We start from the raw sequence: 16,311 nt of genomic DNA, 5'->3' as shown, positions 1-16,311 counted from the left end.
AGGTTTGTTACATATGTATACATGTGCCATGTTGGTGTGCTGCACCCATTAACTCGTCATTTAACATTAGGTATATCTCCTAATGCTATCCCTCCACCCTCCACCCACCCCACAACAGGCCCTGGAGTGTGATGTTCCCCTTCTTGTGTCCATGTGTTCTCACTGTTCAATTCCCACCTATGAGTGAGAACATGCGGTGTTTGGTTTTTTGTCCTTGTGATAGTTTGCTGAGAATGATGGTTTCCAGCTTCATCCATGTGCCTACAAAGGGACATATGTATGGCTGCATCGTATTCCATGGCGTATATGTGCCACATTTTCTTAATCCAGTCTATCACTGTTGGACATTTGGCTTGGTTCCAAGTCTTTGCTATTGTGAATAGTGCCACTATAAACATACCTGTGCATGTGTCTTTATAGCAGCATGATTTATAATCATTTGGGTATATACCCAGTAATGGGATGGCTGGGTCAAATGGTATTTCTAGTTCTAGATCCCTGAGGAATCGCCACATTGACTTCCACAATGGTTGAACTAGTTGACAGTCCCACCAACAGTGTAAAAGTGTTCCTATTTCTCCACATCCTCTCCAGCACTTGTTGTTTCCTGACTTTTTAATGATTGCCATTCTAACTGGTGTGAGATGGTATCTCATTGTGGTTTTGATTTGCATTTCTCTGACGGCCAGTGATGATGAGCATTTATTCATGTGTTTTTTGGCTGCATAAATGTCTTCTTTTGAGAAGTGTCTGTTCATTGTCCTTCACCCACTTTTTGATGGGGTTGTTTGTTTTTTTCTTGTTAATTTGTTTGAGTTCATTGTAGATTCTGGATATTAGCCCTTTGTCAGATGGGTAGACTGCAAAAATTTTCTCCCATTCTGTAGGTTGCCTGTTCACTCTGATGGTAGTTTCTTTTGCTATGCAGAAGCTCTTTAATTTAATTAGATCCCATTTGTCAATTTTGGCTTTTGTTGCCATTGCTTTTGGTGTTTTAGACATGAAGTCCTTGCCCATGCCTATGTCCTGAATGGTAATGCCTAGGTTTTCTTCTAGGGTTTTTAGGTCTAACATTTAAGTCTTTAACCCTTCTTGACTTAATTTTTATAAAGTGTAAGGAAGGGACCCAGTTTCAGCTTTCTACGCATGGCTAGCCAGTTTTCCCAGCACGATTTATTACATACGGAATCCTTTCCCCATTTCTTGTTTTTGTCAGGTTTGCCAAAGATTAGATAGTTGTAGATATGTGGCATTATTTCCGAAGGCTCTGTTCTGTTCCATTGGTCTATATCTCTGTTTTGGTACCAGTATCATGCTGTTTTGGTTACTGTAGCCTTGTAGTATAGTTTGAAGTCAGGTAGTGTGATGCCTCCAGCTTTGTTCTTTTGGCTTAGGATTGACTTGTCGATGAGGGCTCTTTTTTGGTTCCATATGAACTTTGCAGTAGTTTTTTCCAATTCTGTGAAGAAAGTCATTGGTAGCTTGATGGGATGGCATTGAATCCACCTTGGGCAGTATGACCATTTTCACAATATTGATTCTTCCTACCCATGAGCATGGAATGTTCTTCCATTTGTTTGTATCCTCTTTTATTTCATTGAGCAGTGGTTTGTAGTTCTCCTTGAAGAGGTCCTTCACATCCCTTGTAAGTTGGATTCCTAGGTATTTTATTCTCTTTGAAGCCATTGTGAATGGGAGTTCACTCATGATTTGGCTCTCCCTCTGTTATTGGTGTATAAGAATGCTTGTGATTTTTGCACATTGATTTTGTATCCTGAGACTGAAGTTGCTTATCGGCTTAAGGAGATTTTGGGCTGAGACGATGGGGTTTTCTAGATATACAGTCATGGCGTCTGCAAACAGCAACAATTTGACTTCCTCTTTTCCTAATTGAATACCCTTTATTTCCTTCTCCTGCCTGATTGCCCTGGCCAGAACTTCCAACACTATGTTAAATAGGAGTGGTGAGAGAGGGCATCCCTCTCTTGTGCCAGTTTTCAAAGGGAATGCTTCCAGTTTTTGTCCATTCAGTATGATATTGGCCATGGGTTTGTCATAGATAGCTCTTATTATTTTGAGATATATCCCATCAATACCTAATTTATTGAGAGTTTTTAGCATGAAGTGTTGTTGAATTTTGTCAAAGGTCTTTTCTGCACCTATTGAGAAAATCATGTGGTTTTTGTCGTTGGTTCTGTTTATATGCTGGATTACATTTATTGATATGTGTATGTTGAACCAGGCTTGCATCCCAGGGATGAAACCCACTCATGTTGGATAAGATTTTTGATGTGCTGCTGGATTTGGTTTGCCAGTGTTTTATTGAGGATTTTTGCATCGATGTTCATCAGGGATATTGGTCTAAAATTCTCTTTTTTTATGTGTCTCTGCCAGTCTTTGGTATCAGGATGATGCTGGCCTCCTAAAATGAGTTAGGGAGGATTCCCTCTTTTTCTATTGATTGGAATAGTTTCAGAAGGAATGGTACCAGCTCCTTCTTCCTTGTACCTCTGGTAGAATTTGGCTGTGAATCCATCTGGTCCTGGACTGTTTTTGGTTGGTAAGCTATTAATTATTGCCTCAATTTCAGAGCCTGTTATTGGTGTATTCAGGGATTCAACTTCTTCCTGGTTTAGTCTTGGGACGGTGTATGTGTTGAGGAATTTATCCATTTCTTCTATATTTTCTAGTTTATTTGCAAGAGGTGTTTATAGTATTCTCTGATGGTAGTTTGTATTTCTGTGGGATCAGTATAGGCTCAAAATAAAGGGATGGAGGAAGATCTACCAAGCAAATGGTAAACAAAAAAAGGCAGGGTTTGCAATCCTAGTGTCTGATAAAACAGACTTTAAACCAACAAAGATCAAAAGAGACAAAGAAGGCCATTACATAGTGGTAAAGGGATCAATTCAACAAGAAGAGCTAACTGTCCTAAATACATATGCACTCAATGCAGGAGCACCCAGATTCATAAAGCAAGTCCTTAGAGACCTACAAAGAGACTTACACTCCCACAAAATAATAATAGGAGACTTTAACACCCCACTGTCAACATTAGACAGATCAATGAGACAGAAAGTTCACAAGGATATCCAGGAATTGGACTCAGCTCTGCACCAAGTGGACCTAATAGACATCTACAGAACTCTCCACCCCAAATCAACAGAATATACATTCTTTTCAGCATCACACCACACCTATTCCAAAATTGACCACATAGTTGGAAGTAAAGCACTCCTCAGCAAATGTAAAAGAACAGAAATTATCACAAACTGTCTCTCAGACCACAGTGAAATCAAACTAGAACTCTGGATTGAGAAACTCACTCAAAACTGCTCAACTACATGGAAGCTGAACAACCTGCTCCTGAATGACTACTGGGTACATAACGAAATGAAGGCAGAAATAAAGATGTTCTTCAAAACCAACGATTACAAAGACACAACATACCAGAATCTCTGGGACACATTCAAAGTAGTGTGTAGAGGGAAATTTATAGCATTAAATGCCCACAAGAGAAAGCAGGAAAGATCTAAAATGGACACCCTAACATCACAATTAAAAGAGAAGCAAGAGCAAACACATTCAAAAGCTAGCAGAAGGCAAGAAATAACTAAGATCAGAGCAGAACTGAAGGAAATAGGGACACAAAAAACCCTTCAAAAAATCAATGAATCCAGGAGCTGATTTTTTTGAAAACATCAACAAAATTGATAGACCACTAGCAAGACTAATAAAGACGAAAAGAGAGAAGAATCAAACAGATGCAATAAAAAATGATAAAGGGGATATCACTACCCTTGTCCTCTTATAGAGGTCTTTCCTTGACCACACAAATTGATGTTGCCCCTTTCCTGTTGCTGTTTATCACATCACTCTGCCATTTTCCTTTGTTAGCATGTTAACATATAATATAAACATCTAAAATTATCTTGCTTATTGTTTTAATTACTTACTATCTTATTATCTTTCTATAACAGAAACTCCAGAAAGTTATAGACCTAATTAGTCATCTCTTTTTATGGCCCCACTGCCTAGGTCAGTGTCTGTCAATCAATAAATATGAATTCACCCCTTCCCCACCCTTGACTTCCACAGTATCTTGACACTCACCTGAATAATTGTCCTGAATTTATTTTAAAGAGGAAGATCATGGCACTTCCTTACCTATATCTCACTCCAATACGGCCATAGTCAGAATATTTAAGCACCAAATGATTTAGCACATCATATCGAGGGAAAATATTCAGTGTTCTCTATAATGGTGATAAAGCTAAGAAAAGGATGGGTTGGAGAGTAAGGATAGAGTGAAAGACAGATACATGATGAGAGTATCCACTGCATATATTGCTTGCTATAATTATACTAGTAAGTTTAACTTAAATTACCCCCAGGAAACCCTATCTCCAAATACAGGTATACCTGAAAGATACTGTGGGTTCATTTCCAGACCACCACAATTAAGTGAATATTTCAATAAATAAAGTCACACAAATTTTTTGGTTTCTCAGTCAGTGCCTACAAAAGCTATATTTGCACTATAGTCTAAGTGTTCACTAGCATTATATCCAAAAAATGTACATACCTTAGTGAAAAATTAAGGTATTGTTTAAAATTCTAACAATCATTTGAGCCTTCAGTGAGTTGTAATCTTTTTGCTTGTGCAGGGTCTTGCCTCAATGCTGATGGCTGTTAATGTATGAGGGTGGAGGTTGGTAAAGATTGGGATGGCTGTGGCAATTTCTTAAAAATAAGACAAATGCGTAGTTTGCCCCATCATTTGACTTTTCCTTTCATGAAAAATTTCTCTGCCTCATGCAATGCTCTTTGACAGCATTTTACCCAAAGTAAATCTTTTTTTTCAAAATTAGTCAGTCCTCTTAAACCCTGCCCCTGCTTTATCAAGGACGTTTAGGTAATATTCTAAGTCTTTCATTGTAATTTCAATGATGTTCACAGCGTCTGCACCAGGAGTAGGTTTCATCTTGAGAAACCACTTTCTTTGCTTGTCTATAAAAAGCAACTCCTTGCCTGTTCTAGTTTTTTTTTTTTTTTTTTTTTTGTGAGATTGCACCAATTTAGTCACATCTCCAGGCTCCACTTTCAATACCAGTTCTCTTGTTATTTCTACCATATCTGCAGACTTCCTTCACTGAATTCTTGAACCCCTAAAAGTCATCCATGAGGGTTAAAATAAATATATTTCAAATTCCTGTTAATGTTAATATTTTGACCTCCTTTCCTAAATCACAATTGTTCTTAATGGCTTCTAGAATGGTAAATTATTTCCAGAAGGTTTTCAGTTTACTTTGATCAGATCTATCAGAAGAATAAATATATATGGCAGCTATACCCCACAAAATGTATTTTATAAATAATAAGACTTGAAAGTCAGAATTACTAATTGATCCATGAGCTGGAGAATGGATGTTGTGTTATCAGTAATGAAAACATTAATCTCCATCATAACACTTGGGTGCCCAGGTACACTGTGTGCAGCAGTATTATGTAGTTTCATGAAAGAAACCTCTTTTGTCTGAGCAGTAGATCTCAACCATGGACTTAAAATATTCAGTAAACCATGTTTTAAACAGATGCATTGTTACCTGGGCTTCGTTGTTCCATTTATAGAACACAGACAGAATAGATTTAGCATAATTGTGAAGGGCATTAAGATTTTCAGAATAGTAAATGAGCATTGGTTTCAACTTAATGTCACCAGCTGCATTAGCCCCTAACAACAGAATCAGCCTGTGCTTTGAAGCTTTGAAGTCAGACATTGATTTATCTCTCTAGCTATAAAAGCCCTAGATGGAATCTTCTTCCAATGTAAGACCGTATCACCCACATTAAAAAATCTGTTTTTTGGTGTAGTCACTTTCATGAAATATGTTAGCTAGATCTTCTGGAAAACTTGCTGCAACTTCCACAACAGCACTTGGTACATCACCTTGCACTTTTAATTTTACAGAGACAGCTTCTTTCCTTAAACCTCTGTTAGCTTCAAACATATTTTTCTGCAGCTTCCTCACCACTCTCAGTCTTCATAGAGTTGAAGAGAGTTAGAATTTTGTTCTGGATTAGGCTTTGGCTTAAGAGTATGTTGTGGCTGGTTTGATCGTCCATTGAGAATATTAAAACTTTCCTAATATCATCAATAAGGCTGTTCACTTATCATTTGCTTGTTTTTCCTTCCAGAACTTAATGAAGTTTTGTGCAAATTTAATTTCCTTCTAGAACTTTTCCTTTACATTCACAACTTGGCTAACTGATACAAGAGTCCTCCTTTCATCCTATCTCAACTTTTGACGTGCCTTCTTCACTAAGCTGAATCATGTCTAGCTTTTGATTTAAAATGAGAAATGTGTGACTTTTCATTTGATTTGAACACTTTACAGGTAATCATAGAGTTATTAGTTGTCCTAATTTCAACATTGCATCTCAGCAAATGTGGAGGCTCAAATATGGAGAAATGGAACATGGTGAAGCATTCAGAGTACACACATTTATTGATTAAATTTGTCATCTTATATGGACATGATTCATGACACCTTCAAATAATTACAATAGTAACATCAAGATCACTATAACACATAAAATAATAAATAAATAGTTTGAAATATTCCAAGAATTACCAAAATGTATCACAGAGACCACATGCTGTTGGACAGACTTGTTGTATCCAGGGTTACCACATAACTTCAATTAAAAAAAAATGCAATATCTGCAAAATGCAGTAAAGTGATGCTGAATAAAACAAGTATGCCTGTAACAAAATTCAGGCTTAGGACTTTACCATGAATTTTGTGGGGAGACAATTTAGGTTATAACATTTTCATACTACGCAAAGATAAACTGATGCATCTCAGTACTGTTTTTAAAATCTCAAGAGTTGAGATTCATCTTATTTTCTAATAATTTGACAAACACATAAAAGTAGGTTAATAAGAATTGTCTAATAAAAAACAAGCAATATTTATAAAAGGCTTCAGAGTGAAAACAGAGGTGCATAGAGTCATAGAAGCTTGCCCAAAGTGCACACAATTAGTGGAGAAACAAGTACACTCAGGTATTCTAAATTCAAAGTCCACCGTGTTACGTCACTTTTCTGCACAAAATAAGCAATAACAAATGCATAAAATGAAATCAAATAGGGCAACCCCCTTTGGGTCCCCTCTCTTTGTGTGAGAGCTCTGTTTTCACTCTATTTCACTCTATTAAATCTTGCAACTGCACTCTTCTGATCCATGTTTGTTACTGCTGGAGCTGAGCTTTCGCTTGCAGTCCACCACTGCTGTTTGCCGCGGTGGCGGACGCGCCGGGGCAGACCTGCCGCTGACTTCCACCCCTCTGGATCGGGCAGGGTGTCTGCTGTGCTCCTGATCCAGCGAGGCGCCCATTGCCACTCCCGATTGGGCTAAAAGCTTGCCATTGTTCCTGCATGGCAAAGTGCCCGGGTTCCTCTTAATCAAGCTGAACACTAGTCACTGGGTTCCACGGTTCTCTTCCGTGACCCACAGCTTCTAATAGAGCTATAACACTCACTGCATGGCCCAAGATTCCATTCCTTGGAATCTGTGAGGCCAAGAAGCCCAGGCCAGAGAACACGAGGCTTGCCACCATCTTGGAAGCTCTGTGAACAAGGACCCCCGATAACATTTTGGTGATCACGAAGGGACCTCCAAAGCGTTTGTCTCTTCCAGAATCAAAGCTGCAAAACTACAAATCATTCTTTCAATGGAGCCCCAGATGCAGTCTATGACTAAGATCTACCGCGGACCCCTGGACTGGCCTGCTAGCCCATGCTCCGATGTTAATGACATCAAAGGCGCCCCTCCTGAGGAAATCTCAACTGCACAACCCCTACTACACCCCAGTTCAGCAAGAAGCAGTTAGAGCGGTCGTCGGTGAACCTCCCCAACAGCACTTGGGTTTTCCTGTTGAGAGGGGGTACTGAGAGACAGGACTAGCTGGATTTCCTAGGCACACTAAGAATCCCTGAGCCTAGCTGGGAAGGTGACCGCATTCACCTTTAAACACGGGGCTTGCAACTTAGCTCACACCCAACCAATCAGAGAGCTCACTAAAATGCTAATTAGGCAAAAACAGGAGGTAAAGAAATAGCCAATCTATTGCCTGAGAGCACAGCGGGAGGGACAAGGATCTGGATATAAACCCAGGCATTTAAGCCAGCAACGGCAACCCCCTTTGGGTCCCCTCCCTTTGTATGGGAGCTCTGTTTTCACTCTATTAAATCTTGCAACTGCAAAAAAAAAAAAAAAAAAAAAGATGAAATCAAATAAATAAAATGATTTTACATTCCTTTAGAAAATATTGCTTAGGTTTAAAATACAATATCATGTTTTCTCCGAAATATTAATTTATCCTGGAGGTTATTATTCAAATGTTCAAAGCTCTTTTTTGGTTAGTTTGATATATTCTATTGATTTGATTACAATATTCAACTTTGCTTGGCAAAAAATATTCTTTGGATATGAATGTACTGTACTTGGTTTGAATTGATAAAGATAATTTCTCTTTCTAAAACCATGTGGAATTCTCTGCTCGTTCCATGAAATCAACGGCAAACTCTGTCCTATATCCTCTTACATTTATGTCTCCCTGGGCCAGATTTCGGTAAGGAATGTTGTCTAAATAACTCTCCCCATTATTCTTGACCAACGTTGGTTACTGAGAGTAAAAAAGTTTCCTGACACATCATCAGAATCCCAAATGCAAGTATTAAAGTTTTACATCAAAGGAGTGTAATACAACTTGGACTATGTGCTTCACAGTTTGAAAAACAAAAAAGAAATGGAAAGTTTTCTCTATTAGTCTGCAATGGTATTCTTGATGCTATAATTCCCAAATGACATAAAATGGAATATGTGATTTCCTCACAGAAAGTAAATCTTCAAAAAAATTAAATGGACCTCCTTAATAAGGTCTAAATTTAGTAAGGTCAAATGCCATGGTAGTTGATTATTGGTTCTGCCCTGAAGAAGATGAGCTTACTTTGAGGGAAAACATAATCCTCTTAATGTGTTTGCTATGTGAAATTCTAAGTATATTTAAATGAAATGATTTTAAATTCGATAGCAACTGAGAATTTAAGTGGATTTTGTTCTAGTATCTTTCCTCTAAAGAATAAGACTGAGTTGAAATTTTAAAAACTCCTTCTCGGCATGAATAGTAAAAGAAATAGAAATAGGCACAATTAGACAGCTCTTTGAGGATCATATCCCTTGTAATTGTTTCTTTTTTTATGAAAATGTTACTACGATTTCATTTATTTTTCTTAGAGGGCCTAATTATACCAATGAGCATTCATAACAAACAGTATTGAGCTTATGTAGCTGCACTTACACAGATCCTTAAAATGATTAAAGGATGAACACTTCTATTGTCAATTTATCTTGCTATAATAAAAGTGTTTGGTGTGTAATTTTTCTATACAAGTAACTGAGTGTACAATACAAAAGGAGAGCACAAGCAAAACAGATACAGATTCCCTATTTGTGAATATTCTAGGATAGTTGGAGGCCTACTGCATTCACAAATAACTATAGGAAACGGAAAATATACCTGTCATAAGAAGTTTAAAAATCAAGAGAGGCAGGATGCTGAGGGAGGAGAGAGAACATCTAGCTTTGAGTTGGATAGTTTGTGGAGTAAGTGACATTGTCATTTGGTCTTGAAAAGTAGAGAAAATGCCAGCATTTAGAGATTGTGTAGAATATGGGACATGAGTGTGAGGAACGAAAGTGGGGAAAATGAAGGTAGTTATTTCTCTTAGATGAAACAAAAGTACAAAAGTCAATTGTTCCATATTGCTTAAATTTAGGGTGAATATAGAGTTAAAACATGTTCCTTAAATTTAAGGTCAATATACAGTTAATCCATGTTGCTTAAATTTATGATGAATATAGAGTTAGAGAAATGATGTAAACTGTGGGGATAGAAAAGGTAATTTGAGGCCTGGTCTGGGGAGGAACTTGAATGCAAATATTGGCTGGTTTTGGTCTTGTGAGCAGAGAAATGGCATGATTACAGTTGTGTATTAAGAAAATTAATTAGTAAGCATAGCGCTTATGTTATTTGAGGAAAAAAAGAGCAGACTAGGTAGAAAACTATGCAGTCATCCAGGGGAAAATTAATGATAGTCTAATCTCTTGTGGAGCAATAAAATTAAAGGAAAAAGAACAGCTGTGACAGACAGCACAATGCCAGAAATGTAGGTGCTTAACCACCCACTGGGTATGAGGCTAACAAAGAAAAAAGGTAAAGATAATTGCAAGGATTTACATCTTATAATGAGGAGGATATTAAGTTATTTAATAGTGAATAAAGAAAGAAGAGCAAGTTTGGGGAGAAAAATGATGGATTCACTTTGGAGAACATCGCCTCCATGCATTTTCTCTGCCAAACAGCAACCACCACATATAAATAGAAAACTGAACAATATTATATTTATTAATGTCATATTCTTTTTATTAAAACATATTTATTGAAGATAAACAATTATGTAATAGAAACCAGCTACAGAATATAATAATATGACTGATGAAAAAGGCATTTAACTACAAATGACGTAATTACTGAAGGTTAAGAGCTATGCAATTGATATTACTTGTTATTTCCTTTTTTAAATTGTTTCAATTTTTACTTTAAGTTATGGGATACATGTGCAGAATGTGCAGGTTTGTTACATAGGTATACATGTGCCATGGTGGTTTGCTGCACCTATCAATCTGTCATCTAGGCTTTAACCCTATATGCATTAGGTATTTGTCCTAATGCTTTCCTTCACCTTGCCCTCCACACCCTGACAGGCCCCACTGTGTGATGTTCCCCTCCCTGTGTCCAGGTGTTCTCATTGTTCAACTCCCACTTGTGAGTGAGAACATACAGTGTTTGGTTTTCTGTTGCTGTGTTACTTTGCTAAGAATGATGGCTTCCAGCTTCATCCATGTCCCTATAAAGGAAGTGAACTCATTCTTTTTTATGGCCGCATAAAACTCTTTTTCTTAATTAAAAAAACTGGGTTCCTTTTTCTCTCTCTCCTCTTCTTCTAAGATTCCAGTTACTGGTATATTAGAATGCTTGATTCCATGAGTTTTGAAGTATATTTTTATTTTGATTTTTGTGGGTACATAGTACATGTGTATATTTATGGGGTACATGACATGTTTTGATATAGACATGAAATGTGTAATAATCGCATCATTGAAAATGGGGTATCCCCTCAAGCATCCTTTATGTTACAGACAGCCCAATTATACTCTTTTAGTTACTTCAAGATGTACAATTAAATCATTATTGACTATAGCACATTATTGTGCTAACAAATACTAGGTTTTATTGATTTTTTCTAGCTGATTTTTTTTGACAAATACCAACAATTTGCCATTATTTTATTTCAGACCTTACTCATATGTATGATGATTTTATTATTATTATTATACTTTAAGTTCTGGGATACATGTGGAGAATGTGCAGGTTTGTTACATAGGTATACACATGCCATGGTGGTTTCCTGCACCCGTCAACTCGTCATTAACATTAGATATTTCCCCTAATGATATCCCTCCCCTAGTTCCGATCCTCCAACAGGCCCTGGTGTGCGATGTTCCCCTCCCTGTGTCCATGTGTTCACATTGTTCACCTCCTACTTATGAGTGAGAACATGCAGTGTTTGGTTTTCTGTTCTTAAAGTATATGAAAGAGCAAAAGAGTGATTATGGTCACAGCTGTTAATGATTCATGGGCTACTATGTTGTAGGCAGTCCTCATGATCACTTAACCATGGTAACTGAAACTTCTACGTAGAGTAGCAATGACTTTGCTTTGCATGGCTCTGATGTGCATGAATCTCACTTAACACAGCACTGTGAAAAGTGAGGTCTGCCTGTATAAGGGTACATTACAGCAATTACAGACATTTTTTGGTATATATACATATATATATATATAGCCTTTTAATTAATTAATTAACAACATAACATAACTTGCCAAAGGGAAGTTAACTAGTGGACAGGAAGTATGTTATTTCCCTACCAAAATCAAGTGGGAAATAAAGAAGAGTACATTTTTGTATTTTTTTTCCATTCCAGGATTTCTATACATTCATAATGTCCTAATACTCTTTGTGGTGCATTTACTATCTGCTAATGCATTTCACATTACATTAGGTCATATGTTTTTTCATAGCAGTCTTGTATAGTAAGTATTGTTACCTCCATCTTAACAACACAAACATTTGGAGACAGAGACATAAAGCAAGTTGCCTGATGTCACATGCCTATAAAATGGATGGTCCATGATTGAATTCATGTTCATATTCATTTCATAGCCCACAATTAAACAACAATTGCCTTGCACTCCTTTTTGTTCCTAAAGGGACAAAATTATTTCACTTCTTAGGGTAAAAACTGGTCTATTTTGGAGACAAGTCAACTGCTATTTAATCTGGCATCATATTTGAAGTTTTTTTTCCCCCAAAGGCACCAACAATGTCCAGATTTTGTCACCACAAACTATGGCTAGTAGGCTGACTCCAAAGAATGCTCAGGGTGGCATTTTGGTACTTTGATAAATTTGTCCAGTCCTGGATCTGCCCTTGAGCCTTGGATGCTCAGGAACTGGGCTTTGTTAATGTAATCTGAACTGAGTTAATACCTTTATCAGGAATGGGTGGGCAAAAGGCATACACTGAGTCCAAGAGATTTTTATGTGAAACCACAATCCCAGATTATTGATTTATAATGAGATATTGCTATTAAATGACTTTATTTTTCTGACAGGCAGACCAATGTGAAAAATGTCAGAAGACAACTTAATAAACATGAAATTGGAATTAAGGGAGTTTGATGAATCCAATATTTAATATTATTTGTTGGCATAAATTTATTTAACTATTTCATAGAAGGAAGAGCCTACCAAGGAAACATGATTTTAAAGACCCAGTTCCTTCCCTGTGTGTTCAAATGGATATTGGGGCCTTTTACTTCTATACTTCCATATTTTCTCTGTTTTCATGAGTGATCTATCTCTCTTCAAATATTATCTTTCCGATATGTTAATCTCTTCAATCATCTCTTAACAGAGTCTTGATGAATATATGTTGATTTTGAAGTACAATTCTCAGATTTCAACTCTTTAGTCTATTATAGAATGGTCTTCACAACCGGATCTAACCTGTACTTACACTTGCACTCTTACATTACCCACAAAAAAAATTTTGTACTATAACATTTTGTTTATTAGGGAATTTACAAGCTCAATTTGGATGTCTTAGAGGAATTCCATACTCAACAGGTACAAATAAAAACGTGTTGTTTTCTGTCCCACCTGCCCGAGATTTCCAGTGTGTATTTCAACAGTAACTAACCACCATCCACTAAGCTTCACATGCCTTAAACCTGGAAGTCTTCTTTGACAATATATTCTGTCATCCTTAACACCTTCCCCACCGCCATTAATTTTCCAACACATATATCTTAAATGGCAACACTGTTTGAGTTGCTGGAAAAATAGCAGTTCAATCCAAGGAAGTTCCTTGCAATTATTAGGTTTATATTATAGTAGGGGAGTATAGACAGACAGACTTAAAAAATTAAAACAAAAATATAATGTGATCAGTTGGTAAATGCCAGTTCCCTAAATAAAACTCAATAAGAGAATAGGAATATATGTGAGAAGGGAGTGCTTTATAGTTTGGGTGGCCAGGGAAGACTGCTCTGATAAATTATCAACCTTTCTTAAGAAATTATATATTGATGTTGACTTTTATTCTTAAATCTTGATCATTTTGGTCTACTTTCTTTCTTCAGAGTCAACACAGTACATAGCCTCCATGAAATTGAATCTTTCAGCACACCTATTACTAAGTACAAAGAACACAACCTACTAAAGTCCCAGTTGCTGCACCCCAAAATCTATTACCCCATCCATACTTAGGCTAAACATCCCAGGGACTGCTGCCAGGCAGTGACTAAGTACTACAGGGACTGCATGTGTAGGCCCTTTCCTGAAAGACAACGGATTCACCTGAAAGAAAACTCCAGATCTTCCCATTATTCATGTCGAAATGCCACCTAAGACTTTTCCACTCAGATTTTTTCCTTCCCTCTCTCCCTCACAAAGTTCAGACCTGTGTGGTGATCCAATGACTCCCAGGCTTCTCCACATTTTCCTGCATATCTAATCTCTGCTTCTCTGAGGGCCTGGACTAAGACATCATATTTGAGTTTCCCCTACCTTCTCTCTGGTCCTTCTTTTCATCCTTTATTTCCCACAATGAAAATCTTATGTTACCACTGCTACTTAGAATCCTGTAGTTTCATTCTGTTGCTCTTCAGATATAAATTCAAGTCCATAAAAGGGCATCCAATGCTCAGTATGGTGGTGCTTGCTGTCCATGCCTAAACTCCATCTCATGTTCCTCTCCTTCTTAATTACCCTGTTTCAACTAACCTGCCCTTCTTTTGTTCTGTGAAGATATTGTGCTTTTACTTAGCTGACAAAATCCTCTGCATTTTCTATTCCCTTTGCCAGACCACTAATTTCTCCCACTGATTTGGGGCAGTTCACTCATTTTTCATACAGTTCTCCTATTCAGACCTGCTCTGATCACCATTTTCCCTCATCTAAGTCAGTCTTCTTTATTTTGTTCTTCCAACTTTCCTAATAAGCATTTACACATTCATTAACATGATTGCTTTCAGATAATTTGCCTCAGTTTGAAATTATGCATTTATTAGTGTGATTATTTGATTAATGCCTACTTTCCCTACTGGGCTATAAGTTCATCTTTTTATCCTCATTGTATTCGCAGCATTTATCTCAGTATCTGTCCTAAAGGAGGCATATAATAAGTAAGTATTAAATAAAAGGATAAGTGAACAATGTTTCTTTCTAGGAAGTATGATTAAACAGTGTACCATCTTAAAACTCAATTTTTCTCAATTCTAAGTAATTGAAATGGGAATTAAAAGTACATGGGAATATAATAGTAGAAAATGGATATAAATGTTAAGACTATATACCAAACTGCAAAGACAGATAACAGGTTTCATATGTATTGAGCACATACTATATGATAGGCACTACTAAGGACTCTGCGAGCATTAACTTATTTAATTCCTACTATCCCAAAGAATGCTTATATAATGTCCTTGTTTCTGATGAAGATCCTGAGGTGAGAAAGGACAAGTTATTTACCAGTCGTTACTACGTGGCAGAGACAGGCTTGGGTATAGGTGTGTTTGAAACCAGACACACTCTCCTCATTACTGCAGTATATAGACTCTTTTAAAGAAATTTTGTGTTTTCCAATTATGCTTGAAGACTTTGAGGGAATATAAAAACACTTCTACTTTGGGAAAACCTGTTAGAAGCACAATATGCTTTAACTTGCTTGTGAATTGTGGCACACACCACAAGGTGTTTCACACTGCTATTCTATAAAAATCAGCTTGGTTGTTTCTGCAAGCCACTTCTCTGCACAGCTGAGCCCCCTGGGCTACTTTGCACAGCATCCTGGGCATAAGCCTAATTTAGCTTTGAACAGATTTTATTAGTGTTTTCTGTTCATTTGTCTGTCCCTCTTTGGACTATGAATTCTTTGAGGGGGAGTCATGATGTCTTCATGAGAGCAAACATTTATTAAGGCTTTTATTGGGCCACATGTTATGTTAAACACTTTAATACACTCAAATAATTCTACCAATGACACTACCTATGAGGTAAGTACTATCATATCTAAAATTCATAAGCCTAAAATAAGAAAGCCAGTAAGTAGCTGGGGCAAAGTTTCATTTGAAGTTTTTTTCATTTTAGAATTCATTCTCTCACCCACTTACTAGAGTAGAGCAGTTCTTCAGGTTTTCAAAAATAGCCACATACGTCTGTCACTTAGTAAGCACATAGTAGTTTCTCATTTTATTTCTCTGTCTTTGTTTCTCTTTATGTATTTTACTTCTTTCCCTTCCCCTCCTTTCCCTCCTCCGTGTGTGTGTGTGTGTGTGTGTGTGTGTGTGTGTGTGTGTGTGTGTGTATGAGAGAGAGTGAGAGAGATTTTTAATTCGACTTTTTCTTTCTTAGGCAGACTTGTAATTTCCTACCAAGGGGATGAATCTGGAAAACTTAAAGTAGAACAAAGAATGCTCAAATATTAAAAAATCGGAGGAAAACAAACTTTAAAGATGAAATATATTATTAGTATTAAAAATACAGGTCGATTGACTAGAAAAATATATAGATACTTAAAATTATTAAGCCAATTATCTGAGGAAAAAAGCCATTTTTTTC

At 36.9% G+C, this 16,311-nt stretch overlaps 1 pseudogene; it reads right to left on the bottom strand.

Annotated features, from left to right (window-relative positions):
• LOC101146242 (little elongation complex subunit 2-like) overlaps window positions 1-7,443 on the bottom strand; it is a 64,161-nt pseudogene extending 56,718 nt beyond the window's left edge.
• Between the last annotated feature and the right edge of the window lie 8,868 nt (window positions 7,444-16,311).

The sequence above is a fragment of the Gorilla gorilla genome, chromosome 2 (genome assembly GCF_029281585.2).
Source record: "Gorilla gorilla gorilla isolate KB3781 chromosome 2, NHGRI_mGorGor1-v2.1_pri, whole genome shotgun sequence".
NCBI classification, from domain to species: Eukaryota; Metazoa; Chordata; class Mammalia; order Primates; family Hominidae; genus Gorilla; species Gorilla gorilla.
Note: the sequence above shows the minus strand (reverse complement) of the source record. Positions and strands in the feature narration are given on the sequence as shown.